Source organism: Aethina tumida, chromosome 8, assembly GCF_024364675.1.
Source record: "Aethina tumida isolate Nest 87 chromosome 8, icAetTumi1.1, whole genome shotgun sequence".
Classification (NCBI taxonomy): domain Eukaryota; kingdom Metazoa; phylum Arthropoda; class Insecta; order Coleoptera; family Nitidulidae; genus Aethina; species Aethina tumida.
In genome coordinates, this window is record NC_065442.1 from 5,837,673 (window position 1) to 5,852,697 (window position 15,025).

Here is a 15,025-nt window from a genome sequence, read left to right on the forward strand (position 1 = left end):
TAGAATGATGATGTAATTGGAGCTAGAGGCGGTAATGCCAGATTTTAATATGATTCAAGTGTCGTTACAAGCGTTTGCCCACTGAAGCGATTAAATTCTTCAATAAAGCACGGATGACTTTAGAAAAAGTACAAGAGACTGGAATGCTTTAAACGGAAGATAAACAGTGTGACAACTGAAACAAAGAAAGAATCAGCCGAAGAGGCTTCTATTAATATATTAGATTAATATATAATTGCAGCCTATGCCATTGCTAGATGACATTTTCCACTCATCACCTAAGTGAAAACCCGTTGAAATAAAATTGCCCACTGAAGTGATTAAATTCCTCAATGAAGCACGGATGACTTTAGACATGCAACTAATAGATGAATTGCCAAATATCTCGAAGAAACCATCCGTCAATTTCAGAGTTGGAAAATAAATTCAAGAGACCGGAATGCTTTAAACGGAAGAGGGTGCATTGGAGGGTTTCCTCGGAGTAAATTGGCTATGGGAAAATGTCTCCTTTGAGAAGGGTGTCCCCAATGAGGAGAGAATATACTAAAAGATCTTCTATGAGTTAGAACAATCTCTTTGAATAAAGGGACAGTTGACAGGAATTGACGAGTTAACGAAACGAAGGAAAATAATTGCGGATCAAGTATATTTTATATTTTATATAAGTTTATTTAAATATAAATGTATTAAGAATTCAGTACTACTATAAATTTCATAATGTATTTACAACCAGTAAATACTGCTGAATAAGGAAATCAACATGTTTTAATAAACAGTGTATTGTTTAATTAATTAAAATATAAAAGTATAACGGTTGACTAGTTGCCAGGATGGAGGATAGTGGGGTAGAAGGTGAAGTGCAATCACGTAGGAGTAAGTGTCATCCGCATCATTAAAGATGGCTCTTAGCATAAGTTAGAATAAGTATTATTATTGTTTGTTTCCTATTGATAATTATTTGTTAAGTATTTTGTATATATTTGCATTCTCCGTTTATCTGAGCTACTCCCAAACCCCCAATAAGTCACAGTTGTGACAATATAAAATGGAGTTTAAGTTTGCTAGTACTATTCTGTCCCAATAGATATCGCTATGCACGTTGATACTAGTTCCCAAAATTTAGTAGAGAGAGAGAGAGAGAGAAAGAAGGTGCCGGGAGGATGGAATGGAGCTAATGAATATAATGGTTTAAAATTTTTGTTTTAGGTAAGTTATTTCTTATATTTCTTAATAAATAAAATCATACTTGGATACTATGCTTTGTAATTCAATAATTTAGTATTTAAGAACTTTACAATCATATTAGAAATAAAATAACCTCAAATTTGAATAAGATGCTTAATATATTAATATATTTTTTCTTATCTGTTGAATAAATTAATATTATTTTATAGGTCTGCCGGACCATTGATTTAACCAGAATAGACTCGGCTCTTTTTAGGTATGTTAATCTTATTATATATATTATTAAAAGTGAGTATTCTAGGTTCCAACTAGATTGGGTTCGATCAATGGGAATTAGGTAGTTTTATTAAAATATAGAATTTTTTTCTGTGATTTTATTTTATAATTTTATAAAATTCAGCCATGAGTTCTCAGTCTCAATCTCTGTCTGGTTACTGTGTCAAAATGTGTTTCAATATATATTATATTATATTTCAATACATATTATAGTGATCTTCATAATCCTAATTTTTAAAATAAATCGTTTTTTAAGCCACCTGCCGATTCTAAATTAAATTTAGTATGGCGTTCAATTTGTCAATTTGTAATATTAATCCTTCTATTAAAACATGTCATGCCTGTGAAGACCATTTTTCTCCATCAGATTTCACTATAACAAGAAAAATTCGTCGCCTTAAACCTAAACCGTTCTGTTGCCACCATTACTTTTTCATTCTCATTTTATAATTTGAATTCTAATTCGAATTATTTATTTTATATATTATAGTATATATAAGACTGACGTATTTTTTATAATGTTTTATATATATATATATATATATATATATATATATATATATATATATATAACAAAAATAAATAAATACAAATACAACACAACAAATTTCTTCAACAACAATAGCAAACAATATAAAAATAAATAACAATTCTAAATATATATATAGAATGATTATAATGTACAATAAATAATTTGTAATAAAAATGTTTTAATTCCATAGCTTGTTTTATTTCTCACAAAATGTTCATGAAGTGACCCTGCTCTGCCCTAGTGTCACACTAGAGAGCCTATCAGTAAATAAATTTCGACTGGCTGAGAACACATGCAGAATGTATCAATTGCATGGATCGGCAATATATAGTTTTTCAATTAAAATATCCTTGTAATAAACAAAAATTTGATGTAGGTAACCTTCGCAGTATCTTTAAAACAGGAAATTTAGAAAATCTTTGTGATCACGTAAATAATGTCATCAAAACATTCATATCTTTAGTAGAAGGTACATTACAAAGTAAAATCAATATTGTTCCAAAACCACAATCAAAAGTTAAGGAAAGGGAAGAATGTGAGCAAAAATGAGTATGCAGGGAATTAATATTCGACAGAGAATACATGCAGGGACCACGACAAATTGCAAAAGAGGAAAAGGAACAGAATTATTAGAAAAAAAGGTGGAAATATACATAAGAAGTGGAAAAGGGTAAAACTAACAGAGATTTCAAAACAAAGAGATCTGAGACCGATTTCATTGTTGCCAGCGATGAGGAATGTTTTGGACATCATAGTGAATAACAGGATAATGTACAGATTAGAAAGGAATAAAAAGATAAGTGAAAGACAATATGGGTTTAGAGAAGGGAGTACCATAGACGCAATTGAGAGAATGGTGGAGGACATACCAGAGTGAATGAATAATCAAGAAAGTGTGCTGATAGTTACTTTAGACTTAGAGAATGCATTTAACTTGCCAATCGTAAAGGACATAAATGGGAAAATGGGAAGATCGAAGGTAGAAGAAGATATGATAGGAGTGACACAATACTTTTTGAATTACAGAATAATAATGAGGGAGTGGGGAGAGTACAGAATGAAAGAAATGTCTGCAGGGATCAACATTAGGGCCGACACTATGACAAGTTCGCATGTCAAAATGGTAACCACTCGTTACCTGAGCCATCTACGTAAGTCTCCAGTTCCTATGCCAGAAAATGTTCCTATGGCAGAAAATGTTCCTAAGGCAGAAAATGTTCCTGTGACAGAAAATGAAATCTATTATTATTATCATATTAATATACGACTTTTTTTTCACAACATAGATTATGATTGCTTATTCTCACAGAAATATTTTGTGAGATTCTTTGAAGGAGACAGAATTAAATTAGTATAAACCAGTTACTTATTTACAATCATAACTTTAGTGTGAAAGAATGAAAAATTAACGGAAATACTCATGGACAGATACTAATTGGATTTATAATCCATCGAGGATAAAAATTAGGTAAAATTACTTAACACAACTAAATGAAATGACTATCCAGTGTCGTATGTTAAAAACACATTAAAATGATTTCCTAAACCCTTGATAAAGTAAAAAGAAAATGTCTTAAATCCAACCGACTCATAAGAGATAAATAAGGCTCATGAACTACATAAAAACTGTAATGGGTAATGTTAATAATTAAGCTTTTAGATACTTAAGGAGCAGCAGGTTATAAACCTTAGTTGGAACAATTAAACATGTACACAAGTGAGTATATACTATTCAAGGAATAAATTACAATGTTACAAATTACTTACTAAATACATAAAATTACTTATAAAAGCAACTCGAGCTTATGTCAATCTGGAAATTTTGGTGTACTAGCAGATTGATTCAATCAATTGGTTCGAGTGACTGAAGAACATAGGACTCGACAAGTGGTTTTTGAAGAAGTGATACTAATACCGAAAATATAAAAAGACAACAAACGTTAATAAATATTATAACTATATATTTATTGGTCATGCACCTCTACTATGTATTATGCTCCAAGGTTCTATAATAAATTACCTGTAACTGTGAAAAACCTGCACTTTGAACAATTCAAAAAACGCACCAAAGATTTACTTTTGAAACATGCATTTTATGATTTTAATGAATTTCTGTTATGTGTATAATTTTAATTTTAGTCTGTACCTATTGACGTCCTTAGTATTGTATATGTATTTACCATCTATAATCCATCTCTTATTGTATCCAATCAGTTATCTTTTTCTTTTGACTTGTATAAAAATTATACCTGATTTTAAATCTATAAATATAAATAATAAATCTATCTATCATAATGGTGGTAGTATTTGTTATGGGGATAGTGCAGTGTTTTTCTGCGAAACAGACGCTGATTTGGTATTTTAATTAAAATCTGAATTTGCTGATGTGTCAAGTTAACATTGTGCTAGACAAAAGTTGAAAATTTCCCGAAATCAGGCTAAAATTTAAGATGCGCCCAAAGGCGAGGAAGACATCCAAAGACATTATAACTTAAGGACAGTTCAATATAAATCCAGCAACGATCCGGGTGGGTGAAAAAAGACTTATTTATTTCCATTAAATAATGACAACAGTATAAAACCCAAGCTGATAAAAAACATAAATAAATCGGGGCGGTCAATAACCGACAACAGAGACAGATGTTCTCCAAAAACATATTTTAGCCCCACGCACGGGCCCAATATCAACCCTTGCGGCACGGGGCCGACTAGGACTATACCGACTGGCTGCACGGGTAGAACACTTTCACCGGAAATGAATAGTCCTCTCCGGGGAGGGTCAAGGGAAGAACTAATAAAATTCGTAAAGAGCAGCCCAAATGTCCACCGAGGACGCAATGCATACGCAGGAGATACTGCAGACACCCACACTCCGGGCCACGATTGAAATTTACCACAGCTTCATGGATTACGATGGAGCTATGTCTCAACGTCAGAAATATCGTGATAGGTGACCGACGGACCGGCCGCAGCCGTCTTCTTCGTCCAAGTCAGCAAATTGTTTTATCAACATTACCATCCTTGTAGTATGTATTATTTATTTATTATATGTGGGAAATTTTATTTTATTTTGTATGTATTTTATTTATTATGTTATTTTATGCCATTTTAATATTCTTGATTTTATTTATACCTTTTATTTTATTTATACAATTTTAACAACTAACAATTTGATTTTATTTATACACCGTATTTTATTATTTACATATTTTATATTTTATTTTTACACCAATCTTTTGTACTCTGGAATGTAAAAACATTTACATGTCTTTTAATTATAGTTGTTTGATCAAAATTTTCTAACTTAAGTGGGGTAGAATGAATGAATTTTCAATAATTTGTTGGACACTGGAACGTGCGTCAATTGAACCGGGCACTGTTGAGGGAGTGTCCGGATAAAGACTTCAGGGATAAAACCCTGACAAGGTAATGCCAAGAAGGGGCACTCAGGGGAATCGCAAGCCGAAGTATTGGTGGACGAATTAAAACGGGGAAGGCTCCTGGTCCCGACGGAGTGCCAGCGGAAATTGTGAAGACCATGGCTGAGAAGCAGGCTGACAGGCTGGCACGGACGTGCATCGACCTGTGGAGGAAGGGGCAGTTTCCTCCCGAATGGAAAGTGGCACGTCTGGTGCTGGTCAAAGAGCCTGGTAAGATGGAGGGAGAAGTGAGCTCGTACAGACCTCTCTGTCTGCTAGATGCTGCGGGGAAGCTGTACGAGCACGACATCGCTGCACGGCCAAACGAGGAACTAGAAAGAGGAGAAAGGCTGTCGGATGCGCAGTTCGGTTTCCGGGCGGGGAGGACAACGATGATGGCCATAAACAAGCTGAAAGAGCTGACCATGGAGGAGATGGGGAAGACCCTGAAGACTCGGGGGATCTGCGCATTGGTCACGTTGTACATCAGGAATGCCTTCAACTCTGCGTCATGGAGGGCGATAGTGAGTGAACTAAATAGAAGAGGAGTCTCGAAGGAGCTGAAGAGTTGTGGAGAACTACCTAACAGTGGACGAGGGTGATGTGGTCAGACAGGTCACGATGGGGGTACCGCAGGGTTCGGTCCTGGGGCCACTCATGTGGAACGTTTTATATGGGATGCTGAAGCTGGACGTCCCGGAGGGAATCCGCATAGTGGCGTATGCGGATGTTATAGCGGTGATAGAAATAAATTGCGACAGAGACAGACTTATGGAAGCAGTCAATATTAAAATATTATATTTATATTTATACATTAAAAAGAAAAGTTTAATATACCTTTCAAGACATTACTTAGATGAAATTTGAGAAATTATATACACAGTAGTAGACTATATATCATTCTTAATTTCTTATCAATTAAGGTTTGCAATAATCTAATCTATGTGCTGTTAGACAAATATTTTCCAGTAGGTTATTTTATTTATTCAACCCACATAATTGTAACAACCATAGATTTTTATCTGTCAAGATCATTTATAATCATTTTGGACTACGATGGAACCCAGATTCCGTGGACAGAGACAGCGAGGTACCCGGGTGTCACGGTGGACGCGAGGCTGACCTGGGGACTCCACTTTGAAGAACTACGGCTCAAAATGTAGAGGATGGGAGCCCTGAAACCCTTGTGGGATCAGGGTAGTGGATTGTCAACAAAAAATAAGTCCATCCTCTACACACAGGTGGTAAGACCTGTGGCGTCATACGCCTGCCAAGCATGGGCAACCGCATCCGTGTCCAGGAGAAACCAACTACAGACACTGGAAAACAAAATGATGAGACGCATCCTGGAAGTGCCATGGTTTGTCCGCAATACGCAAATCAGAAGGGAACTGGAAATAATCCCTTTAGAAGACCTAGTAAGAGAGAAAACAGCGGATAAGATCCAATTGGGGTCAAACCTGGTGCTCCAAAACATCCTCAACTACAACCCAGCAAGAAGGAAGGCTACCTCGAGAGGCGTTAGCTATCGACTGATGGCTTAATGTTTTAAGAGGTTTTTATAGACATTTTACATTTGTTTTTTGTATTTTACATTCTATTTTATTTATTTTAACAGTATATTCAATTATGCTAAGTTTTATTTGTACAATTATTCTATGTAGGTGACTTAAACTTGTTACTGTGTTTTTGTTTTACTGTACGACTCGTTATGTTCTTAAATCATACTAAATCCAATCCCAAACCAGACTATCCTTCTGAAGAGTTGGGGCAAAAAGGTCCAAGTACCTGACCCCAGGCTCGTACCAAAGTTAGTCCAGCAATTTTAAAGACCGCAGGAGGAAGGTATATAACCTGCTGCTTCACAAACATTAGCGTTGTTAATTTGATAATTATTACATGTACCTATCAAAAACGAGATGACATGTTCACTGTGTCTTATAGGGTATTACCGGTTCTTCATCTTTTCCTAAAATTTTAAAATTAGCTATTTCTTACAATTTTGTTTCTGATCGATTAGAATATTTTTATAGTTATTCGGGTTAATTGGTCGACGTTTGTTGGAATTATTTCCTGACGTTTCGCTAAACCAAGTGGTTATCATCTTCAGAGGTGTATATTATTTAATAAAATATATATTTTTTAAATGTGTGTTGATTTTGTGACCAATTACATAGCGAATTTATTTTGTTTAACATTTAATTCAAGTAAACATTATTTTGATTTGGGAATATAATGAAAAAATGTAGAAACAATATAGTGTAATAATATTAGATAAAAATTAGTTTATAGCTAAAATATAGATAGTTTCTTGTATACTTTTGTGGAATTTAGATGCACTAAAATTAATACGTTGTACAAGCAAATTACAAATTAAGAATGTGATCAAGAAAATTCCTGTAGATTTCGAGACAACACGTTATCGATGTCACGTTCACTACTCATCAAAACTCTACCTTATCTAATGCTAATCAGAGATACAAAAGGTCAGTTCCACATTTACCATTAATTTATTTTGTCTATTAAAGTCAGTATTTCAAATTTTAACTGTCCCAAATTATTATACATGTATTTAAATAATATCAGTTATCATCAAGTTATTTACAAGACACTTTTTTCTATTAAATAATTGACAAATATACAATATTTTCCACTCACAATAAGTTACTATATAAATTATCTATTTTTCAACTTAACTGTTATACAAATTCCAAAATTTAAATAAACTTTTAAAGAGTAGTTAAAATTATATTGTTAGATATATTATAATCCATCCAGTTTGCAACACGCAATTCTTCGATGTCATATGTCATATGTAAATATATTGTATTTGTAGAAAAAATAAAACGAGTTGCAGTGTCTACAGACAATGTTTCTGACAAAAAACAAGAAAAGATGATATTACAAATTATAAAACTAAATTAGAAATTCTAAAATTACAACAAAATAATTTTGAAACTGAAAATGATAATTTTTTATAGACTGAGCATGTTCTACCGAATTATTCTATGCAACAAAACATAATAATTGGTCGAGAAATGTTGAGTCAAGGATTAGCTGCTCATATGATAACTGAAGATCTCATTATAGAGGAAGTCTGAATTGTTGCCGATCAAGGTCGTTATTTCGTAAGCAAAGAATTTCGAGAATTTTATCCAAATAATAATATTAAGTGGACCGGAAACTTATTCAGTTATCTTTAAAATAATTTTACATATCATGTAATGGCATGAATTGCTAAACGTGGTCCAACGAGAGCAACTCGTCCATATTTATACCAAAAGTAGATTCCAAAAAATATTAATTGTAGACAAGCACTACATGCAATAAAAGTCCTGTATAAAAAATAACCCCGATTGATATTAATAAACATGTAAAGTTGGAATGACTCTGTCATGCATGATGTCTCTCTCTAAATTCAGACGCTTTTCCTATTGTATATATATATACAGTGCCAAAAATGCTCTTCGTGTCTGGATGTTGTAAGAGATGGATGCACGACAAAGAGAGAAAAATTTTGCCCGGTAGTAGGAATCCCCACTCTAAGAGACGATGCGCCGTGCTTGTGCGCGCTTGCGCACAACATCAATTAATCTTTGCGAATGAATTTAGTAACTCTCCATATGCGATATCAAAAACAAAATTAGGTATTCTAAAAATAAACTTCTTTTTTCAAAATAAAAATGTATCCCAAAAATTAAAAAAAAATAAATAAATACATAAGTAAAAAAAAACTAAAAACAATTAAATAAAGACACCGAGACAGAGACGAACCGCATGTTAAACGCAACAAAACCAAATGATCCCCTCCAGTCAGTCTGACCCGCCCACATAATTGCATGTATATCTTTCATTTTTGGTATTGATGTTACGTCTCAATACGCTAGTAGACACGTTCATCATTTTTGATACTGTATATATATATATATATATATATATATATATCCCGATCCAGATCCTGATTCAGATCCCACTTCTGATGTCGCAGCGCGGTCAGGATTATCAGCCATTTCGAATATTAAATAACACGCAAATAGTCCTTACAATGTAATTGAACTAACAGGCACAGGATTACAACTAATAGTCAAACAATTAGGTAGGAGTCGTATGAAACGCGGTGATCCCGACGGTTATGCCAAGCCAAGCCAAGACTTCTACGCAGCTTTCCTGACGGAGCTTAACTGTCCGCCCTCGCAGGTCTCCTCTACCGTCACCCTCGGTTCGAGTACCATCCCCTGCAAGTAGTACTATAAGTATGCAACCCATAGTACTACTTGCGTTTCACATGAACCCTCCGACACGGCCATTCTGACAAGTCACACGTCCTCGTGTGATTTTCCTGCAAATTAAGTTCAAACAGTAATAGTTCATTCGGCTTTTCCTGACTAATATCAGATAATCTTTAGTTTTATCAACCTTTCAAATCAAATGCATAAAAGTTTGCCCCAATGCGTGTTACATCTACAATATTTTCGAATATGACTAGAGTTTATCTATGGACATGAAAACCTCAAGATCTGCATCACTTAACCAGCAATACAGACTCGTCATCACTTAACCAGCGATGACTCTCAACAGAAATTATCACTTAACCAGCGATAAAATCTTTTCGCCACTTAACCAGCGACGGCTCACACTAGAAATTATCACTTAACCAGCGATAAAATCTCTTCGCCACTTTACCAGCGACGGCTCTCACTAGAAATTATCACTTAACCAGCGATAAAATCTCTTCGCCACTTTACCAGCGACGGCTCTCACTAGAAATTATCACTTAACCAGCGATAAAATCTCTTCGCCACTTAACCAGCGACGGCTCACACTAGAAATTATCACTTAACCAGCGATAAAATCTCTTCGCCACTTTACCAGCGACGGCTCTCACTAGAAATTATCACTTAACCAGCGATAAAATCTCTTCGCCACTTTACCAGCGACGGCTCTCACTAGAAATTATCACTTAACCAGCGATAAAATCTCTTCGCCACTTTACCAGCGACGGCTCTCAACTTAATCAGTGTCCACACAGTTTCCAGTCCAATAATAATAAAAATATAAAAAAATGAATAAAATTAAGATTTAAACTATTATTTACGTTGATTCTTCTTCTTCAGAAAAAGTGATTAAATCATCGTCATTGGGTACAAAGTTTTCTGGCATTTTCTTTATGCGGTCATGAGCATACTTATAAGTACGATTCGAGTTAAGACTTTTTAAATTGTATCTATCTCCATCTAATCCTTCAATTATTTTAAAAGGGCCTTTGTATTTTGGTTCAAGTTTCGTTTGGTTTCGTTCCTCGTTTTGTAACAATACGAAATCGCCGACAGAGAATTTGTTTACTCTTGAGTGCTATCGAATCTCTTCTTATCATAAGCTGCAATCTTTTGAATATTGTTTTGGGCTTGTTCCCTCACCTCAGCAAGATCAACCTCAGATTCCCTGTCGTCACACCACATTAAGTGTAACGGTCTAGCTACTTTTCCTATCAATAATTCGAGAGGACTGAACTTGGTCGTGCGATTTGTTGTACAGTTGAAAGCTAATTGTATGTCGAATAGTGCGTCTTGCCAAGAGCGATCTTTACTTGTTTCGACTGCCGTTAACATGCTTTTGAGTGTACTCATAACACGTTCCACTTGCCCGTTAGCTCTGGAACTGCCTGTAGCGATCAAATGCAACTTAATATTACTACTTTGACAAAATTCTCGAAATTCTTTGCTTGCAAAACAACGACCTTGATCGGCAATAATTCGGAATGGGGCTCCAAATATTGAGATTGATTTCTTTAAAGCATTGATACTACTAGGAGTGTCAATATTTAAAGTATGGTGGAATAGAACGAATTTAGTAAATGCGTCGATTAAAACAAATACATACTCCTTTTTACTATTTTTACCGCTTAATTTCCCTGTTGCATCAATATGAATTGTATGCCATGGAATTGCTACTTTAGGTATAGGATGTAATTCTGCTTGAATCTTGCCTGAACGACTTTTAGAAACCGAACAAGTTACACAATTTTCAGTAAATTTTCGAACATATTTTGACATATTTTCGAACCAATAATATTCATAGACTTTTTCAAGTGTTCGTTCCCAACCGAGATGCATTATAGATTCGTGAATATTATTTATGATAGACCATCTAAGAGCTCGGGGAATAATAGGTAAACAGCGAGTTTTTCCATTCCTTTGTATTTTTCGATGCAGGACTCCAGAACGTAATTCATATGTGACGGCTATTTCATTATTTAATTTATTATTAGTAAGGTCATTTATTATTTTCGAAATTTCAGTATCTTTTTGTTGTTCAGCTATTAACCAGTTGTCTGATAATTCAGTAACATTAACAATTTTTTGCTCGACTTTTCGAAATTCCTGTACATCATTTACAGGTTTCTTGAAAAGAAATCTGCATGACGCATATGTTCGCCATTTTTGTAAGTAATATCAAAATCGAAGGATTGCAAAAATGCCCACCACCTGTGCACCCTTGGTGTTAAATCTAATTTTTTGTGCGAAGATTGGAGTGAATTACAATCAGTCACGACAGTAAATTTTCTACCATGTAAGTACTGCCTAAAATGTCTTACAGAGTTTACAACTGCTAGAGTTTCCAATTCGTACGAATGATATTTCGACTCGGCTGTTGTTGTCCGTTTACTAAAATAAGCAACAACCCGCAGTTTATCAGCCTTTTTTTGCATTAAGACGGCCCCGTAACCAATTGAACTCGCATCCGTATGTAACTCAATTGGACAATTCGGATCAAAAATCATTAGAACAGGCTCATTAGTTAGAACAGTTACTATTTTTGACCTGATATTTTCATGAGAAGGTTTCCAATCTATGCAATTTTTACTTGAAGTTAAAGCGTACAATGGTGACATTATTTGGGAAAATTTTGGAACAAATTGTCTAAAATATGAGGCTAAACCTATAAATTGTCGGAACTGGGTTACTGTCTGCGGTGGAGGTAACGACGTTAACGCTTCAATTTTTTTTGAATTCGGTCTGATTTCTCCACAACTGACTTCAAAACCAAGAAATTCGACTTTTCGCTTTAGGAACGAACATTTCTTAACATTTAACGAAAAACCTGCTTGAGAGAGCACCTCCAAAACAATGTTCAGCCTGTGCAGCGCTTCCTCGACAGTGACTGATTTTATAAGTACGTCATCCATGTAGACAACAACAAATGTATTGGCAAGTTCACCAAGAGCTTTGGTAATTGCACGTTGATAGACAGAAGGAGCGTTGCGAAGACCGAATGGCATTGTTAGGTACTCGTACTGACCATCAGGTGTAACAAAAGCAGTGCGCTCAATGGAGTCTGGATGGACAGGGATTTGGTGAAATCCGCTGGCCATGTCTAATGTAGTAAAAAAATGCCCATTGTGCAGTTTGGCTATCTGATCGGATATTAACGGCAATGGATGTCTGTCTGGTATAGTATTATCGTTCAATTCTCGATAATCGACACACATACGATCTGAACCGTCTTTCTTTTTAACAAGAAGTATGGGGCTCGAAAATGGTGACGAACTTGGTCGAATAACTTTAGCATCTAAAAGTTTATTTATCTTATCTCGAACTACTTTTCTTTCTTCTGTGCTCAGTCGATAAAGACGTCTATTAACCGTTTTATTTGGATCTTTCAAACGAATTTGCATTGGATTAGTGTTAACTCGCCTCTCGGGAAGGCCTTCAACAAAGTACTCTTTGTGTTTATCTAGTATAGTCAATAATTGATTTTTAAACTCTAATGGAACATCTGTGTCTAAATTTTCAAAATTAATTTCATTGGAATTGTTTAAAATGCACATGTTAACTACGTTGATTTTCTTTATGGTAAGTTCTTCAGATGTCATATGAACAGCTAATCCTTGACTCAAAATTTCTCGACCAATCATTATGTCATGTTGCATACAATAATCCGGTAAAACGTGAAACAATACTTCAAGAGAGATATTATCAATTTCAACAACAGCCAAAATTTGTTGGGTACTGTTTATACTCGTCTGTCCGATGCCAGTCATAACAACAACATTAGAAAATCGTTTACCATTAAACTTAAGTGATATAGATTCTTTAATGAGTGAACATTCCGACCCGGAATCATAACAAAATGATAACTTCTCACCCTTATGTTTTAAAGTGCCTGAAGGTGTGTTTACCAAACACATGTTGACGCGACGCTCGGTACTTGATCCCTTCGATTGCGGACTGGCGCCTAAGTGGTTGGGTACAGTACAACGTGACGCAAAGTGTCCTTGTCGTCCACACTTGAAACAGGCAATCGATGGCTTCGTCGAATTTGGTCCATTGAATGATGGGTGTCCCCTCGAGGTACTGGTTCTCATTATTTCTTGAGCTCCGACACTTGTCCGATTTATGACCCAATTTCCCACAATTGTAACATATTGTTGAAGCCATTGGTAATTTAGGCTTTTTATTGGGGTTGTGGTCGAGGTCGTTCGTCGTTGATTTCCTTTTCATATAAGAAAAAAACGGTCAGTTCTTTTAGCAGTTTAGCTCTTGTATCGATGTCGGAGGTAATCGCAAGTCGACGAGTCCTGGGTTCGAATGATGCGATATGTGCAAGAACTGCACTCGCTAGAATTTCTTCTCTTGTCAGATTCGAACACCTAGTCATTAGCGACGTCATTTGGCGAGCTGCATACGATGCAAGACATTCATCATCCTTTGGCTTACTGTTTTGGAAATTTAGAAAAACAGTCGCTGTTGTTTCGGGACAATGATATCTTGACGCAAAAATGTCTTTAAATTCCGACCACGTCATCTCCGGGTATGTCACTTTTGATAGCCAAGAGGATGCTTGACCCCTTAAAGCTTTACTAAGCAAAATTATCAAGGGAGCACCACTCATTGATTTGTTCGAAATGCACATATCTGCCGTCGAGATCCAAGCTTGTGCATCAGCGTTCTCTGTATCCGGATCAAACTCTGGCAATTCTACACTGACCTGATTCGACGGTGGCCGCAGAGCTTGTAGAAGAGCCAAAAAGTTCCTATTTTGTTGTTCCAATAGCGACTCCCACTTCACTTCACTTCCACCAGATCCAGATCCAGATCCCGATCCAGATCCTGATTCAGATCCCACTTCTGATGTCGCAGCGCGGTCAGGATTATCGTCCATTTCGAATATTAAATAACACGCAAATAGTCCTTACAATGTAATTGAACTAACAGGCACAGGATTACAACTAATAGTCAAACAATTAGGTAGGAGTCGTATGAAACGCGGTGATCCCGACGGTTATGCCAAGCCAAGCCAAGACTTCTACGCAGCTTCCCTGACGGAGCTTAACTGTCCGCCCTCGCAGGTCTCCTCTACCGTCACCCTCGGTTCGAGTACCATCCCCTGCTTAGCACTTCCGCTGATTCCACCCAAGTACTATAAGTATGCAACCCATAGTACCACTTGCGTTTCACATGAACCCTCCGACATATATATATATATATATATATATATATATATATATATATATATATATATACACGCATTCAGAATGGGGTTACTACATTTTGAAATTATATTTTATCACACACAACACACAACAGTTCCTATTCATTCAATTCGATCACGT

The 15,025-nt window shown here is 35.6% G+C and overlaps 1 pseudogene; it reads right to left on the reverse strand.

The window, feature by feature from the left end:
• Positions 1–9,669: 9,669 nt before the first annotated feature.
• Positions 9,670–14,574, reverse strand: LOC126266419 (uncharacterized; annotated as a pseudogene).
• Positions 14,575–15,025: the final 451 nt, after the last annotated feature.